The following is a 17,840-nucleotide window of genomic DNA, read 5'->3' as shown; positions in this document are numbered from 1 at the left end:
TACCATTATGGGCATAGTGAAACATTGGTCTGTGAGGAGGAGGGTTAGCTGAACAAAATCAGGGTTCTATTAACAGAAAGAAGGGGGGATGACTGACAGGTAGTTAGGAAACCAGCAGGGTCTCTTAAAACTATTTTGAGATGTGCTGAGTTTCTGTTGCTGCTGCCTTACCCCTCGACATGATAGAAGCCCTTCCCTAAGCAAATGGGTCAGATTGCATGCTGCAGGATTACTCAGTTGGATTTCTGGGGGCTCAGGATGAGTTAGTGCCTCCTTCAAGCTGAGGCAGGGCTGAAAGGGTGGGTTACCCCACCACGCTGGCAGGCCTAGGAGCTGGAGCCCTGTATGCTGGTTGTTGGCAGGCAGTCCCCCGGTGCTCCTTGCTCTGCCCAGTGGCAGTGCCTGCTGGAGAGCAAGCAGTGGCCCCACAAGCTGATGCCAAGAAAGAACTGAGCTCATACCTACCATCAGCTGATAAGCTTTCCCTCTCAAAACCAAGAAAGGAACTGGGTCTTCCTCACCCCTGCTTTGGTGACACGTTCTCTACTTTGAGACTTGGCCATGAGGTTCATTGTCAGCTTTCATCCAGAGTACCATTGGTGAGGAACCCAATGATGCAATGCCCCACTCCTACACTCCATGGTTGGTTCCTTCTACTACAATTGTCTAGACTTTTGGACTGCAAGTCCGTGTTTATATCGTCTATAATACACACTGGAGACTGAGTCTGAATCCTGACACCAGCAACTGCTAGTGGGGGACCTGAAGAGTTACTTAATTCCTCTAAACTCCAGTCTGCCCAGCTATAAAATGTGGAAAACAATAATAGCAATATCTGTCTCTCAGAGTGGTATTACCTATGCGGCTTAAATGAAAATATATACATAACGTGTTGAGAACAGGGCCTGACACATAGTAGACCTCAATGAATAGAAACTATCAACATTATTGTTTAGGAAATATGCAAAAGTTCTAGAGTAATCCATAGATGACCAATGAATACACTGTAGTAGTCAGTATCAAGATCTAGAATCAGACAAATAGGTTGACCAATTTGTCTTCTAATTTTGGCCGACCCTCTAATCCTCAGTTTTGTCCCCAGAAAAATGTCCTGTAAATGTGGAATGAGACTGTTGTGAGAATTCAGTAAAATGGTATACCCAACGCTTAATTAAACAGAACTACTATTAATAACATTCCAGTTTTCAGTGGCAACGTGCCTTTGCTCTGTCAAGACTACGTGTATCCATATTCCTGAGCCCTAGATTTGAGGGTTTTTCCTCTCCCTCCCCTCTCAGTCCAGGCCTCTGGAGATTGTGGAAGTTTATTTAAACTGACAAACGGACTGTCAGTGCCCTCCTCCTAGACTCTTCAAAGCCCTAGGCCTAATTGGGATGCAAATGTCTCCCCCAGTAGCTTCTATCATCAGGGGAAGGCCCTTGGCCATCAGGAGAGATGTTTGGCGAAAAGGACCTCTCCGCGGGGCTCTCCATCTTTGTGGGGAGGAAAGGATGATGATGATGTATGAGACAGCAGTGCCTTTGGAGACCAAGGAGGACATGACAGACGGGACAATATGGGAGGAAAATACTGTCTTTGTAATGGAGACCGATGGCCTCTGCTTGTCTTCCTGGCATTGTCAGGGCTGGGGCTGAGCCAGGCCTTCTTCGTTTGGCAGCAGGTTGGATGTGGCATCCACACTGCCCTCTGTGGTAGCCTTCACCCAGGGCGGGGCTGGTGGGAGAAACAAACAGAGGGGGTTTCTGGGGGCGCTGAGTGCAGGCCTCACCCCCGCTGGCTGTGACCTGCCTGTTTGTCAGGAATGACAGGCCTCACTAGATCTGTTCATAATTGCTGGCTTCTGGGGTTTTTGGCCTCCACCCTTAACTCTTCCTTGTGCTCCCCCACCCCCAATAAAGAACAACTAAGTTAAACTAAAAACTCTAAAGTTAAAAAAAAAAACCAAACCCCCAGATCCTTACCCAACCACTCCCACTCCCCCTTCAGGCCCCTGCTTGGCTGCAGGAAAGAAAGCCTAAAACTAGAGTAAGAATGTCATCTTTAGAAATCATCTTTTGGAGCAGCTTTATTAATTTCACTTCTCTGTGGTTACCACATGTTTGGGGAAGACAATTGATTTCACAGATCTGTGTGGGAGGCTGAAGATTTGGCTCTGAGGCGGCAGAGAAAATCTACAGCAAGAACAGGCTCCCTAATTGACATACAGCAAAGATGTTCTTTAAGGAAACTTTTAGTGCCTGCTTTTTTAAATTTTAATTAAGTTGTTTGTATTTTTTTAAGGAGAAACTCTATTTTTTCCCCCTCTACCCGTTCATCTTCCTCCCCTCAACCTCCCTCCCTAATATTTCTACTTAAGAAATTAAGAGGAAAACTGAACCAAGTGTTAAATCATCCTTTTGGCTTCAAAGGCACTGCCAGTGGCTATCAACGTGTCCAAGGTCAGGGCTTCAACAGAAACGAGCCCTCACTGCTTGAGAAAGAATTGTTGCTTCTGTTCCCATTCTGAAACCTCCAGTTGAGATGTTTCTGGTCTGAGCAGGGTCTCAGCAAGGTAGGGAGAAGCAGGTGATTCAGGTCGGTCCGTGAGCCCTCTTGTATTTGGGACCGGTGTACCCACACTTACGGAGGTCACTGTTACAGAACCTCACTGGTATGTTTTTAAGGGAGAGAGACTATTAGATGCTTTTGAGATGTCAGCTTGAATGACTGCATCATCAAGATAGAAATCAGTTCTGATTCTAAATAAATAATAGGCCAAGCTGAAAAAAAAATCTCAATCGTTAGATCTGTGGGTGGTGGTGGGTGAGTAGCTGCTGTTTTAGAACTTTAAATGTGGGTTCCTTGGCATTAGCTTTATTTAAAATAAAGTGGTAGCTCTTCCACACCCTCTGAAAAGTTAATAGTCCACCTTAAAGGAGATGGTAGTCCTGCAGTGTTTTTATGTTACTAATTGTATTGCACTGTGGGAGGAGTACATGGAGCTTTAGAGAACCCACAAAAGACAGGGTTCCTCCCAAAACAGCTTCCGTGACGACTTGAAACAGATACGGTGGATCAGCAGATGATTGGGAGTCTGCTGTGAAATAGATGGGAGCAGGGATAGGGACGCATTTCCTTGCCCAAACACTCAAGAAATCCCTCAGTGGTCACTTGTGTTGCTGAAAGCCAGCTGTGGTCACCTTTTTCCTTTTCTTTGTTCTTTCATTTGCTCTGTCCTCTACTCCTCTGTTCAGTGCAATCAGGTCCAAATTGAGCTGAGAGAACTTGTCCCCATCATCATGGTTCTGCCCCAGAGTTCCCCTGAGTAGCATGAAAATGAGTGGCATGGCTGAGCTGGTCGTGCATGTACATCCTGAAGAACTGTCTCTGTGAGGTTATGGGAAGGGAAGGAGGCGCCTGAGAAGACTGGGCGTGGGTGGGAGGCCGCTCCAAGTTCAGACAATGACAAGAAAACTGCTATGGGGCTCATCTAGAGGTTCCTGAGGCGAGGAATTTAATCTCGGCTCTGTTGTTTCTAACCCTCTCCGTGACCTTGGCCGAGCTCTAAACTCTCCCCAGAAAAATGGGAGTTATATCAGCCTGCCAAAGAGGGGTATTATTTCAAAGCTAAAGTCTTGCATTAAAAAAAAAAAAAAAAGTGAGACCAAGGGAAGGAAGGAAAAAGGGGGCTGTGAGTGGAGAGGAAGTGACACGTTTCATGAAATCGGAGCTTTTTAAGGTTGTTTTGGGCACAGTTTCAAGAGGAAGTGCTGGTTATTAAGACAAACAATTGCTAATCTAATCTCTATCAGGAGACATATTTAAGTTCAAGCACACTTTTTTTTTTTGACTCTTCTGGATTTTGGATTTTCAATTGAATGCTGTAATATGAGTATAAATTCGATGGAAGAAAAACAATTTAAGGAAGAACCGTTTCTGATGTCTGCTACATGTATGAAATTGAAGAAAATTGATTAGTAATCAAGAACAATTTAATTTTTTTGGACTTCTGCCCAAAGCCCCCCTTCCTAGTTAACTAGTTAATCTTCTTTTAACTAGGACTTCCTCCATTGAAGGCTTCCTGTGTCCCTGCTCTGGCCAGGCTGCCCTCTTCCAGGCTCCTCAGCCCCTCAGGCACACTTACGTCTTGAACACATCACACTCAGCTGGAATGGCCTGGTTACTTGTCTTTCTATTAAACTGGCTTCTTGAAGACTGAAAACACCTGGCCTGTGTTAGATGCTCCATAAACATTAGGTCAGTGTTGAATGTAGATGGGAAATAGAGAAATAAGGATCATCCCTGTATCAGTTTTGTATTGCTGTGTAATAAATTACCACAAATTTAGTGGCTTAAAACAACTCACATTTATTATCTCAGTTTCCATGGGTCAGGAGTCTGGGCACGGCCTAGTGGGGTCCTATGCTCAGGGTCTCAGTAGGCTTCAGTCAGGTGTTGACTTGGGCTGCGGTCTCACCTGGGGACTCTGGGGGATGTTTTGTTTCCAAAGTCATTGAGGTTGCTGAAAAAATTTGTTTCCTTACGGTTGTGCGGGGTGGGGGTGTGGGGGGGTGGCCCTTGCTTCTTGCTGACTATGCGCTGGAAGCCACCCTCAGGTCTGGAGGCCAGTAGTAACTTGCACAATGGATATTTGCTTTTTCAAGGCTGTCAGGAGACTCTCTCTCACTCTGCTTGGCTGACACAGACTTTAGATAACATGATGTAATCAAGGGAGTGACACCCCATCACTTGCATTATATTCTATTTGTTAAAAGCAATTCCCAGGTCTTGCCCACACTCAGAGGGATGGGATTATACAAGGGCATAAGCCAATGGGAGTAACCTTTGGGTTAGGTGGGTCTGCCTCAGTCTCTACATACCCCATTCCACTAACATAAGCACTTTCACTCCACAAAATCCTTTTTTGAGGCTTGCAGGAGAGTAGCTTATTTCTAGCCTGTGCTTGATTATCTAAATCAGTTTTTATATTTTGTGGTTGCTTGTTCAGAAAATAAATACAGCAATCTGATATTTCTCAAGTCCTGCGCTATGTAAAAGTCCTCATGTTGGTTATTCAGCTATTGGTTCTCAGCTCCAGTCCACGCTGGCTTCATGTTAGATTAGGGGGCAGGAGGGCAGGAGGACGGGAGAGGGCACTTGCTGCTTCCTATCTGGCTGTTCGTGTCAGCATCACCCTAGCAGTGGCACATGGTTCTGGTTCAGCTTCTCCCAGCACTTCCAGAGCCAGCCTCAGCGTACGCATCAGATAGCACCGCTAGGTGGGCAGTACTCTCTCCACGGAGGTCTGAGCTCCACCTCTGTGGGACCCTCCTCCAAGCTTGTAGGTTCTGATAACCCCATTCTCTTCTCTTTGATCTCCTTAGTGTTAGTGTCAAATGCCTGCAGTTATTAATTGGTGTTAGCTTAGTATTTTCATTTTGCTTTTTCAGTCTTCTAACACCTACTTAACCAAATCCCTGCGTTATACTTTCTCTGTTAAAATACCTAATATGGTTTATATTCCTCACTCACCCTGACTGATATAGTACTTCAATTTTCATCTAAGTTGCCAAGAAATTGTAGGGTCTCAATAACTACTATTGGAATTTTATACACCAAAGCAACTGACATTTGGCAAGCAGATGAAATCCATCTTCTGGTTTCCAAGTTGATGCTTTTACAATGTTGGGTCCATAGTTGACTTTGCCAGTGTATTTAAGGCTTCCTGGCTAAGTAGTAATAGACATAAATAAGCTCGCAGGGGGTGATTCATTCATTTACTCCCAAAATTACAGTGAATCATGACTAGAGAGACTCCAGCCCCTAAGAAGCCCGAACTTAGAAATCAGTAAAGCTATTTGTGTGAAGTTATGGACTATACCCAGATATCCCAATTTCACAGATGAGGAAACTGAAAGATTAATTTCCATCCAAGACCTTCTTGCCAGTAGACGCCTTCGAATCGGGCACTCTAGTTATAGATATCTTATCATCACCTAGGCCCTGAACTAGTTCCTCTTCATTTCCTAACTTTTTTAATGGCATCTATACCCAAGTTCAAAATCTTTGAGTCACTGAAATATGACTCGACCGTCTCCTTCTCCCTTAAATTAGGCCTGCTGATCTTCCTCCAAAATGTTTCTCCCATCTGTCCCCTTCATTTGCTTTCTACAGTCTGAGTTTCGTTTAGGCCCTCACTATTTCTTGCCCAGGCTATTAAAATAGCCTTCTGATTGGCCTCTCTGTTGTTGTCCATTTGGTACTCTGCTCCCAGAAAAATGTATCTCAAATATAACTCAGAGAATATTACTCCTCCCCTCAAGAACTTTCAGTGGCTCCCTATTGCCTATAGGGTAACATTCAGATATCTCAGCTGGGAAGATTAAAACTTCCTTCAAAATTTGATCTCAACTATGTTCCCAGCCTTACCTCCCATTTCTCTCTGTTAGGTATCTGTCGTGCCAGCCAAGCCTGTCCTCCTGCGGAATCTGTCCTTCCTCCTGCTAAAGCTGGCACACCTCCTTATCATGAACTCCTCCTCCCCAGCCCCATCTTCTCTCCCTGAAATCCCACCCAGCCTCTAAGATCCAGATGAAATTCCACCTCCTCCATCCACCCTTTCTTGTTTCTCCAAATTGAATACTCTACATTCTGCTTTCTGAAATGACAGTGTAAGGCACATATAAGTGAAGATGAAAACTACGAGAGCAGTATAGCTAGCACTGATAATGGCCTGTTCTGTTTTCGGGCACTGTATACTGTGCTCTTTACTCACATCGTCTCATTTAATCCTCATTTAAGTTCATATGAGATGTGAACTTTGTTTTACAGATGAGAAAGCCAACTTTGTGAGGTTACATAAATTGTTCAATATCACATAGCTTATTTTCTGTCTTATATAAATTACTTGTATACTCTCTTTTCTTTCCTCTAAATAGATAGCTCACTGAGAAGAGGGAGCATTCCTTGTTCAGGTATGATCACCTGTTCTAGGCTTATGGTGTACCTTGTGCAGGGTGGGCAATAAATCACCAATTTACTGAAAAATCTCAGAATTCACAATTTTTGCCACCAGATTGTTTTGCCTTGTTCTTTGGTGGATTTTATTTGTCTGTTTATATATCAAGCATACACTTGTGTTCTTTGTAATGTAAGCATGGGGGTGGGCAGGGAGGGAGGAGTATTTCTGAAAAGATTGGCATAAGTTGACTCCTGTATTCCTTCTGTTACTGTTTGAGAGATGATCTTTATTTGACAGTGGTTCTGAAAGTCCTTGCTTTAAGGAGTCACAAATAAACACTTGAATTCAAGAGCACTTCCAATTTGTAAAGAAACTCCACAGTGAGTGCTCATCATGCTGAGGATCCTTCTGATTGTCTGCTCATGATCACTTTGTTTTCTAAGTTTGAATTTTTGTTTATTGGCATATTCTTTTTTAAAGTAGGGCATTGCCTGATACACAATGAGGGAGGCCTGTCTCTTTGGAAGAATTTAATGCAGCCGGGGTTGGGGTGGGAATTATTCAAAAAGCTACTCAAATGACTTATTAAACAAAAATTCGGTAGCATAGATTCAAGGTCATGAGCTAGAGCCTTAAGGTCAGAAGGAGCTTGGTTCCATTGGAACTAATAAGGCTGACCTTTTAGGAGGGCAGCTTTGTGGAGATGGCTGTATAGATAACACCTCAGGATTCAGTGTAGAGGGACACATTTTTTGGTAAATGCATTCAGTTGCCTTTGCTCTGACTTCAGAGCTGCGAGAGCTGTGGGAACCGCTGCTCCCGGATTTGAGAATTTGAGATGGCTTTCAAAGAACCAAGGGCTCCTTATGCAGCCCCACTTCCGGGTGGCCATTTCGTATTCCTGTGAGGGGCCCAGGGAACAGAGATGGAAGTGTCTAAGATGCGGGGGAGGAGGGAGGAAGTTCAGGAAAGAGTCTAGGGCAACGAGACTGCTTGTCAAACGAGTGGAGGAGTCGGGGCGGCGGGGGGTGGGCAGGGGGAAACAGCCATTCAGCATTTATCTTTCTTTTTCCTGCGTACCTTGTCCAGGAGCCATTCCTATGACCCTTGATGAAGGATGGTCACTATAATGAAGTCCTCCCCTTTCTGCATAAAGGGACCACAAATGCCCTATTCCTTAGGGGGCCTGGGTTTGAAGGATTTTCTACACTGGGCATGAAGTCCTGTTGCTCTCTCCCCACTGCCCTGGCTTTGGTCAGAGTCATTCTGGGTCATAGATATGGCAGAGATAACGGGTCACCATGGGATTGTACTCTCCTCACAGCATTACTGTGCTCAGTGCCTTGACTGGGCGTAGCTCACTGGGCCGCATGGACACAGACAGCTCAGCCTGCATTGGCAGCCTCACCACCCTGGCCCCCAGCTGTTCAGGCCTGGGCCCGGGGAAGCCAGGGACGTCGATCTGCTGGCCAACACTGGGTAGGGAGATCCTGAGTCCTTCTCTTGTTGGCCCCGTGGATAGGCTGAGCAGGTAGTCATTTATGCACTATGGTTCAAAGAATGCTGAAAGATAGGGCAACTGTTTAATTTATTATCCACATGGGGTCACTTTGGAGAGTAAAAAGGGGCAGTAAATTATAAATATGTTGGGGTCACAGGCAAAAACTAGAGTTGTCTGACAAACCTGGGATCACTATACTGAAAGCTACCTTGGTCTTAATTAAATTTAACAACATTTCCTAAGTACCTCTGCACCAGACATTGTTCCCTTCTGTAATAGGGCACAGACATGTCCACAAATAAATAACATGACAGAGGGTTAAATGCAATGATGGAACAAGTGCAAAGGCCACAAAAGGAGGGCAAGGTCACCATCTGGGGCAGTGACAGGGAGGGTGGATAGGGAAGGTTTCAGTCAAGGAGATTTGAAAGGCCAATGTTTCATAGACATATAGATGGGGATGGGGGTTCTAGAAGGGTAGAACTGCAGCTGTGAAGTCACAGGTAATTGAAAGTACACAGCACGTTGGAGGGATTGTTAAGAAGTGTGGCATTGATGGAAAGCAGAGTGTGAAGCAGGAGTGTCAGGAGGTGGAAGCTAAATGGAAGGCAGGTCAGGGACAGCCCTGTAGGCCGTGCTAGCTGGCTTGGACATATCTGCTTAGGGCAGGGCTGGCAAACTGCAGCCCATGGGCTAAATCCATTCTGCTATTTGTTTTTGAAAAATCAAGTATTATTGGAATACAACCAAACTTATTCATGATGTGTCATATATGGCTGCTTTCACACTACAACAGCAGAGTTGAGTAGTTACAACATAGACTATATATGACCTACAAAGCCTAAAATACCTGCTCTTTCTTTTCACGGAAAGTTTGGCGACGCCTGGCTAGAAGCCATGGTGGAAATACTGAAGGGCTTTAAATAATAGTGTAAACATATCTCTGATTAAGAAAGATCTCATGGGGTAGGAGGGAGGATAGAGTTGTTGGGGAAGAAAGATGGGGACCTACTGTGATAGACTTTATTCATGCAGTTAACCTTTATTGAGGGCCCACTATATGCTAGACACTCTGCTAGGCTGGAAACTCAGATGAATGCACAACCCACTCCTCGTGACCCTCGTGAATCAGACAAGAAAAGGTAAGGATCTGGACCAAGGCAGTAGAAACGAGGATGGATAGGAGAGGTTTAGAGAGATGGAGCTGGAGATTCAGGGCCCCAGGTTTGGGACAGTTGTTGGTGGTGCCCTTCTCTGAAATGAGGACACTCCAGGAGAAGTAGGCTTACTTCCACTTAGCTCCGCCCTGGCCTCCTTGAACTCACTACACTTGCTCTATTATATGACATTGTTAGGTGCTTTCTAAAGACATAGATGTTTTGACTGGATTCAGCTTTATCTAACACTGATACCTGAACAAGAACTAATTTTATAGAGTGTACACCATCCTCATTCATTTTCATCCAGAAAAGAGCCAAGTCCTACATAGTTTGGAAGAAAAGGTCCCCTGTGGGCCCATGGAAAACCTATGCTACAGCTACTTCCCTGAGCCAACAGGTAGAAGGGACTGACTCCCTCATGCTGGTAAACAGATTGGCTCCCCTGAACATAGTAGGTGCTCAGCAAATGTTCATTGGATGAAAATCTGAGATTGAATCACTTAGGGTCCTGGCGAAAATAGATGGTACATCAAGGGCTTCCATCACAGTCTGTTTAGTGCAGGGGCTATTTACAGCAGTGAGGGCAAGTGAGTAGAAGCATTGGGCATGGTGACACAACCAGAGACTAGCAACAGTGGAAACCATGCCCTCTTCTCAACCTGGAGGGGAGGGAAATGTGTCACTAAGCCCAGTGTGAGTCACATCCATGAAAGAGCAGGGGCTGAGCTGGGGCTATAAGGAATTTCAGCCACTGAGGAACCTACAGCCTAGTGTGGAGGGAGAGGGGGCAGAAGGGGAAAGTGGGAGAGTAAAGACTCCAAGCCGTCACTCCTCCTCTCTGATCTGCTGGTGCCTCTATTGGCTGACCCTCATCAGAGGCCTCAGAGCAGGGGAGCCAGGACAACACGGGGGGTAGCGGCCATCCTCCCAACACACAGAGCTGGGAAGAAGAGCCTCTTTTTGATTTCTTTTAGTTTTGCAGAACTTGGGTCTCATCACACTTGCACTATTGAATTATTAGCAGCAATATTGAAGTACTTGGATAGACGTATCATTATTTAGCTAAATAAATATTCACTGGTTGTATATTCCTGCAAGTAGCTCTGACACTCCTAACAAGTGCCAGATGCTTTACTGTGAGTCACGGACAAATATGGCTAGAGCAGGGGTCCCCAACCCCCGGGCTGCGAACTGCTATGGGTCTTCGCCTGTTAGGAACCCGGCCGCACAGCAGGTGAGTGGTGGGCGATCAAGTGAAGCTTCATCTGCCGCTCCGCATCGCTCTCTGTACAGCCCGAACCATCACCCCCACCCCGCCATCGCGCGCATCACTGCCTGAACCATCCCCCCGCCCCCAAACCCCCCATCCGTGGAAAAATTGTCTTCCATGAAACTGGTCCCTGCTGCCAAAAAAGGTCTGGGGACCACTGGAGAGGATCCTGCACAAACGGAGCCATATGTGAGCATTTTTGTGCGGAAAGCTTTCTGTGCATTCCAGTAGCATAGATTACTGGAAGTGGAATCCTGTGCCAAGGGGGATTCACAGTTCACCTTTTGATAAGTTCACAGTTCACCTTTTGACAATCCGCTTTCTTGTATACTCCAGAAAGGCTCTAAAGTATTTGAGCTTGTCCATTTCACCACAGCGTCTTTCTCCCTGGTCACCAGTGAGCTTAAGCATCTTTTCATATGTTGATCAGTCCTTTGTCATTTTTCTTTTGTGAAACATAGTGGTTTAGAGCTTGGTGTTTGAAGCCAAGACTGCTTTGTGAATTCAGACCCTGTCTTTGCCACTTATTTGCTGTGTGACCTTAGACAAGTTATTTTTCCCCCATTCCTCATTTGTGAATTGGAGAAATGAGGCCATCTACCCTTTGGGGTTTTGGAGACTGGTAAGTACTTAGACATGCCTAACATATAGTAACCTTGATTTAAGGATTAGCTATCATACTTGCCTACATTGTTTGTCCATTTTCCTCTCCCAGTGTTATTGAAGGGTGACCAAGGCTGAGGACCAACAGGCAGAAGGGAGCCCATTTCTGCAGCTCCTATCCTATTTCTGAAATGGTCTGCTGTCCCTGTAACATGACCCTGCAGTGACATGGTAACACTTTACTTCCTACCTGGATCACAGACAACCGCGTGTTTAGAGCAGGGCGGAAGGTTCATCTGAGCACATGTGTTCTGGCGTCTTTGGGGTCCTGAGCTGTCAGAATTTGACCAGAGGTTCTCCCAGAGTCCATTTTGCCCCAGGGAGGGACAGCCAGCTCTGGTGCATTCACTACTCTGGGCAAGCCCCGAGGTCTTTCAAGCTTGGCCAGCCTTTTCTCAGGCAGCCACCAGATGGAACTGCTCTGAGCTCTGGGCCTGTCGGAGGCCAGGTGCTCTGTGCGCTCACTTGCAGTAGCGGCTGAGGGCTGTGGTTGTGGCTGCCTGAGCTATTGCTGCTGTTGGGGAGATCACACGCCCACAAGGGGAATGCTTCAAATTGCTGAAAAAAAATTTTTTGAATCAGGAAGAGAAGAGCTGCTTCCTTTGTAGGCCAGCCTCACTGTTACGCAACTCTGACTACGTTTTCTGACTTTCGGTACAAGTGAAGGTCACCTTAAGATAAATTGAAATTCTTATCTCAAGGTCACAGGAAAGTTCAAGCGTGTAAGCATGTTTTAGGTGTTGCTTGGAGATGAATGTATGTATAGCGTCCTACAGTGAGACTGAGGCTTACACGGGCAGTGCCAGGAAGTCACCGTCACATCCAGCATAGCCAGCACCAACACCTACATCACTTTCTTTATTGATGCCACTACATGCCAGGAATTGCCTGACGTGTCAGCTCTCATTCTCATAGTCATAGAGCAAGGAAGATATTATCCCAATTTCAATGATGAGGAAATCAGAGTTCGGAATGTTTAACTGTCCTGACCAAGATTCTTCCTCCAGAAAGTGGCAAGTCACGTTTTGAAAACATCTTTTTGATGTTATCAAAGTTTGTGTTCTTTCCACTGCCCAGTGCATGTAGTTGCAGAATTTAGAATTGGAAGGGACTTTAGAGTTCGTAATTTCTCTGTGCCCAAGATCACAAAGTTAGTTATTGGCAACATTAGAACTAATATCTTCTATCTCCTAGACAAGTATTACTTTTTCTAGCAGATGAGTTTGTCTCATGAAAGTCTTAGCTAAAAAATTGCTAGATGAATAAGCAACATGTAGTAGCCGGGAGTCAGCTGGGGAAGGTAGAAAGGGGTTATAGGTTGTGGATTCAGATTTTGGTTCTTCCACTTTGTAGCTGTGTGGGCAAGTTACACAAGCCTCAGTTTATCATCTGTAAAATGGCAGTAATAATAATACCGAAATAAAAATACTGAAAATGAGTTGATGTAAGCCATACAGTATATACTAGGTAGTTAAGTTATCCATCCCTAGAAGAACGATTTTGAAATAGTGTTGGATACAAGACTTTTTTTCAAACTCAGGTTAGCTTGAAAGTGAGATCTGAAAAGGCAGGGCTGTTTGTTGAAACTGGAAGTTTAGTTAAGAGCACAGGCTCTAGAATCAAGACTGTGTGCATTCACACACCAGTCAAAATGGCTATCATCAAAAAATCCACAAACAAGAAATGCTGGAGAGGGTGTGGAGGGAAGGGAACCCTCCTATACTGTTGGTGGGAATGTAACTTGGTACAGCTACTATGGAGAACAGTATGGAGATTCCTTAAAAAACTAAAAGTAGAGCTACCATGTGATCTAGCAATCCACTCCTGGCATATATCTGGAGAAAAACTTGGTCCAAAAGGATACATGCACCCCATTGTTCATTGCAGCACTGCTAACAATAGCCAAGAGATGGAAGCAACCTAAATGTCCATCGGCAGGGGAATGGATAAAGAAGACGTGGTACATATATACAATGGAATATTACTCAGCCACTAAAGAGAATGAAATAATGCCATTTGCAGCAACATGGATAAACCTAGAGATTGTCATACCGAGTGAAGTAAGTCAGACAAAGAGAAATATATGATATCACTTATATGTGGAACATAAAAATAAACGATACAGATGAACTTATGTATGAAACAGAAACAGACTCACAGACTTAGAGAATGAACTTATGGTTACCAGGGGGAAGGGATAGTTAGGGAGTTTGGGATTGACATGTACACACTGCTATATTTAAAATGGATAACCAACAAAGACCTGTATAGCACAGGGAACTCTGCTCAATATTATGTAACAACCTAAATGGGAAAAGAATTTGAAAAAGTATAGATACATGTATATGTATAACTGAATCACTTTTCTGTACACCTGAAACTATCACAACATTGTTAATCAGCTCTACTTTAATATAAAATAAAAAGTTAAAAAAGAAAGACTGAGCATTCAAATATCAGCCTCATCACTGGATAACAGTGTGACCTCAGGCAAGTCACCTATCTGTCTGTGTCTCAATCACTCATTTGTGATTGAGAGTAGTCATGATATTTATCTCATTAGGGCTGTGCATGGATTACATGAGACAATGCAGGAAAAGGATGAGCATGGCATATTGACACAGTAGATTCCCAGCAAATGATAGTCATCATTGTAATAATTAGAAAACCTAGGATCTGAGAGTGGAACTTATATCATAAAGTAACAATAAATACAAAAGCAGAAAGATCTGCTCTATGGATTCAGAGTACATTTTTAAAATAGAAATTTACTGTCCTGTCTATACACACCTTGATTTTGTGGGGAAGCTCTAATACTGATTGATGCAGTTTGGCCAACCATTTAACAAGTTGGCTTTCTAAAAATAAGTCTTGATTTGGCTGAAGACACACAAAAGGGGGACCTGCCCTCTACACACTAGTGATAGAAATGAGAATTATTACTACTTTTCTAGAGGACAATTGAATAATATATAAAAAGTCTTAAAAATGTGTATGCTCTTTGATCCATTCTTTAGCTTTACTTAAGAAAACAGTGAAGGATGTCCACAAAGGTTCATTCATTTATTTATTCAAAAAATACTTAGTAAGTGCCTACTATGTGCCCTTACTAGGCTCTGGAGATAGCACAGAGAAAAATGGAGTCACAGCACTGCTCTTGTGAAACTAATAATCTAGAAGGGAAGATCACCATTAGACAAAGAATTACATGGCCAATTAATTAATCATACCTATGTTAAAAGTAATGAAGGAGCTGTGTAGGGACTATGCCCACAAACAACCAAGAGGTTTGATCTAGCCTGGGCAGTATAGGAAGGCCTCTTGGAGGAAGGTGCATTTTGGCTAAGTCCTGAGACACAGCATGCTTGAAGGAGCACTCCAAGCAGATGAAGAATCGTATGTCAAGGCCGTGATCCCCCCAGCTGCCATGTGGCAAAGGATTTGGAGGGGGGTATGAGGAGCCTGGTTGGAAAGCTTCAACCACACAGATGTCCATCACATAATTATTTACAAGAATGAAAAGCTAAAAGAACAAAAACAAAACCCTAAATGTCTAGCAATAAAGAATTGGTTAAATAAGTTATGGTACATCCAGTCAAAGCAATAAAGTAGCCCTACATAGCCTCTTGTAGCATAGAAGAAATGCATGATATATTGTTTCATGAACAAAACTTACAAAACTGTAAACACTGTATAATCCTATTTTTAGTATGCATAGGCACAGAGAAATGTGGGAGCCCACATGCCAACATGTTAACAGTAGTTATCTCTTGATGGTGGTATAATAGGATTTTTCATTTTCTTCTCTTTTGTTTATCCATACTTTACAGTGACCACACACACACACACACACACACGCACACACACACTATGACTATGTTACTTTTGTAACAGGAAACCTTTTTTTCTGAAGGTTATACTAGGTTGGCAGTTTAATACAGTGGTGAAGTGTAGGCACCTCCAGAGGTGTCAGACTTGGCTTTGCCTCCACCCATCTCAACGTTAGGACCCCAGGAACATTTCCATGAGCATAACTTGCCACTCTGCAAAGTGCCTTGTGATTCTCGTGAGGATTAAATAACATAAGGCCTACAAAGTGCTTAGTACAGAGTCTGGCCCGTTAGTAAAAGCTCAGCAACGTTAGCTAATAATATTGAAAAGAAATACAACCAACATCTACAAACATTCACCCCCATAAGAGCTTCTTTAGGCTGCTTGCTTTTGCATTTAGGACAGTGTCAGGGGAAGAGTGTCACAATCTACAGTCGTGATTGCTCATATTGTACCTGCTTGGATAGCAGGGAGGGGTGAGGGAGAGTACCCAGAAATAGGCTGGGTGGAGCCGACCAAAGGTTTCCATGGCAAACCACGTGACTGGCAGATTCTCTCCACAGCCCACCCCCAATTCCTCTCCTCCTCTCTCTACCTCCTACCCTTTCCTCTCACTTTCTTCCCACCACCTCTTTCCTATTGTCTATGCTGGCTATAAATTCCCTGAGGCCTTGGGACAGGTTGTACCTCAGCTCCCCATAGCCAGCACCTACTGCTGTGTTGTGTACAGCTGTCCCCCCTTGTCTGTTGTAAGCAGGGTGACCTAGTGGAGATTTCCCCCATTGGGTGTGACATTAAATAGGAGTGGTAGTGGTGGTGCGGAGGAATGGAAGGGATAGACAGATGCAAGAGATATTTCAAAGGAAAATAAAAGATTTTGGTGAAGGATGAAGAGAACACAAACTCTGGAGTCAAACAGACCTGAGTTTGAATCCCAGTTCTATTTTTTTAAACTACTTTTAGCTCTGTTTTCTAACCTCAGGCAAATTCTTTAACCCCTCTAAGCCTTTGTTTCCTTATTTAAAGATGGAGATAATATTGTCTACCTCCTTGCCTGTTGTGAGGATTAAAGGAGGCAAGGTATGAAAATACCCAGTGTGGTGCTTGGCATCCTAGTTAGATTCGTTTTCTTTTCTCCTCTCCAGGGTTCTGAGAGTGGGGTTGATGGAGGAATGGTGGTATCCTTCAGAAAACTAGGAAAGCAGAAAGCCAGCTTGTTTTGTTGGTGAAGATGAGTGTGACTTCGGGCATGATGACTTTGAGATGCTGTTAAGACATCCAGTTGGAAATGTCCATCCAATAACTAAAATGAGGGATAGCAGAAATTTCTGAACCATTTTCACAGTTTACGTCCATCTTTATAGGTGTAGATAGGAGGAGATGAGAGCTGTGAAAGGGAGAGCACAGAGAGGAAAAAAAGAAAAACAGTGTTCTGAGTTCAAGATTGTGGAGGGAGCAGTTTCAAAGTTTGATACAGGGTTATGAATGGATGAGGTTAGGAGAAGTTCAAAGTCATCAGAAGTAAGAAAGTCAAGAAACTAAAACATACACTTGTTTTTGTCACAAGGAAAAAAAATTCTTGAGATCCTTCAACATAATCCACCTGCCAGAGCCAATGTAAACTCTGTTCTCTCTGAACATACCTGGCACATTCCCCTCTCTGCACTGTTACCCACCGTCCAGGAAGCTCTACCAAGATGGTGACAACCCTTCTAGGTCCAGTACAGGTCTTACTTCTGTGAATACTTTCTCCGCTCTCCAGCTGACCCCAGTCTAACTCTCCTGCCTCTAAACTCCTAAAGCATTTCTTGACTACTGCTTTTTTAGCATTTATTCTTCATGCCTGGGCTGGGAAGTGGATTTCATCCCACATGCCAACACTGGTCAACTCCCAGTGGCTGCTCAGAGAAGAAATCTAAGACATTTTCCAGATTCAGTGGGAAGAAGCCATGGTCGATATGCGTGTCTGTCAAGAGCTCTGGTGTGGAGAGGGTAGCCCATGTCCTGGGTATTTGCCAGCCATAATAAATGGCTATCTTAGTTTGAGTTCCCCAAAAGAAGATGCCGAGACAAAGGTGTAGGTGCAGGTAGTTTATCTGGGAACCACAAATGACGCAATGCAGAAGGTGAGACAGAGAGGGAGAAACGTAAAATGTGGGTTACCACTGGAGCGCACTCCTTCTGAGGACTCTCTGGGAAACTGTATTGTCTCCTCAGGACCCTCCACTGGAATATGGGAGGCTGGGCATTGATCCACCCACTCTCATTCCCTGTTGACTGACGGTTGCCCCCAGTGGTGCCAGAGCAAACCCTCAGGCAGAGAACAAGAGCGGTACGAACACCTGAGTGAAAAGTTGCCAGCATGTGATAAAGGGTCTCTCTCAGGTGAAGCCAGGTGAAGATAGACTGGGCATCCACAGGTCTGCTACAATGGCTTGGTCACGCTGCTTTTTC

General features: G+C 44.3%; 1 long non-coding RNA gene across 1 annotated transcript in view; it reads left to right on the top strand.

Annotated features, from left to right (window-relative positions):
* The window catches only part of LOC132484177 (uncharacterized), a 219,692-nt gene that overhangs the window by 118,207 nt on the left and 83,645 nt on the right, over positions 1-17,840 (top strand). The window lies entirely within an intron of this gene.

This window comes from Mesoplodon densirostris, chromosome 1 (assembly GCF_025265405.1).
Source record: "Mesoplodon densirostris isolate mMesDen1 chromosome 1, mMesDen1 primary haplotype, whole genome shotgun sequence".
NCBI lineage: Eukaryota > Metazoa > Chordata > Mammalia > Artiodactyla > Ziphiidae > Mesoplodon > Mesoplodon densirostris.
The sequence above is the reverse complement of the archived record's forward strand: the minus strand, read 5'-3'. Positions and strand labels throughout refer to the sequence as shown.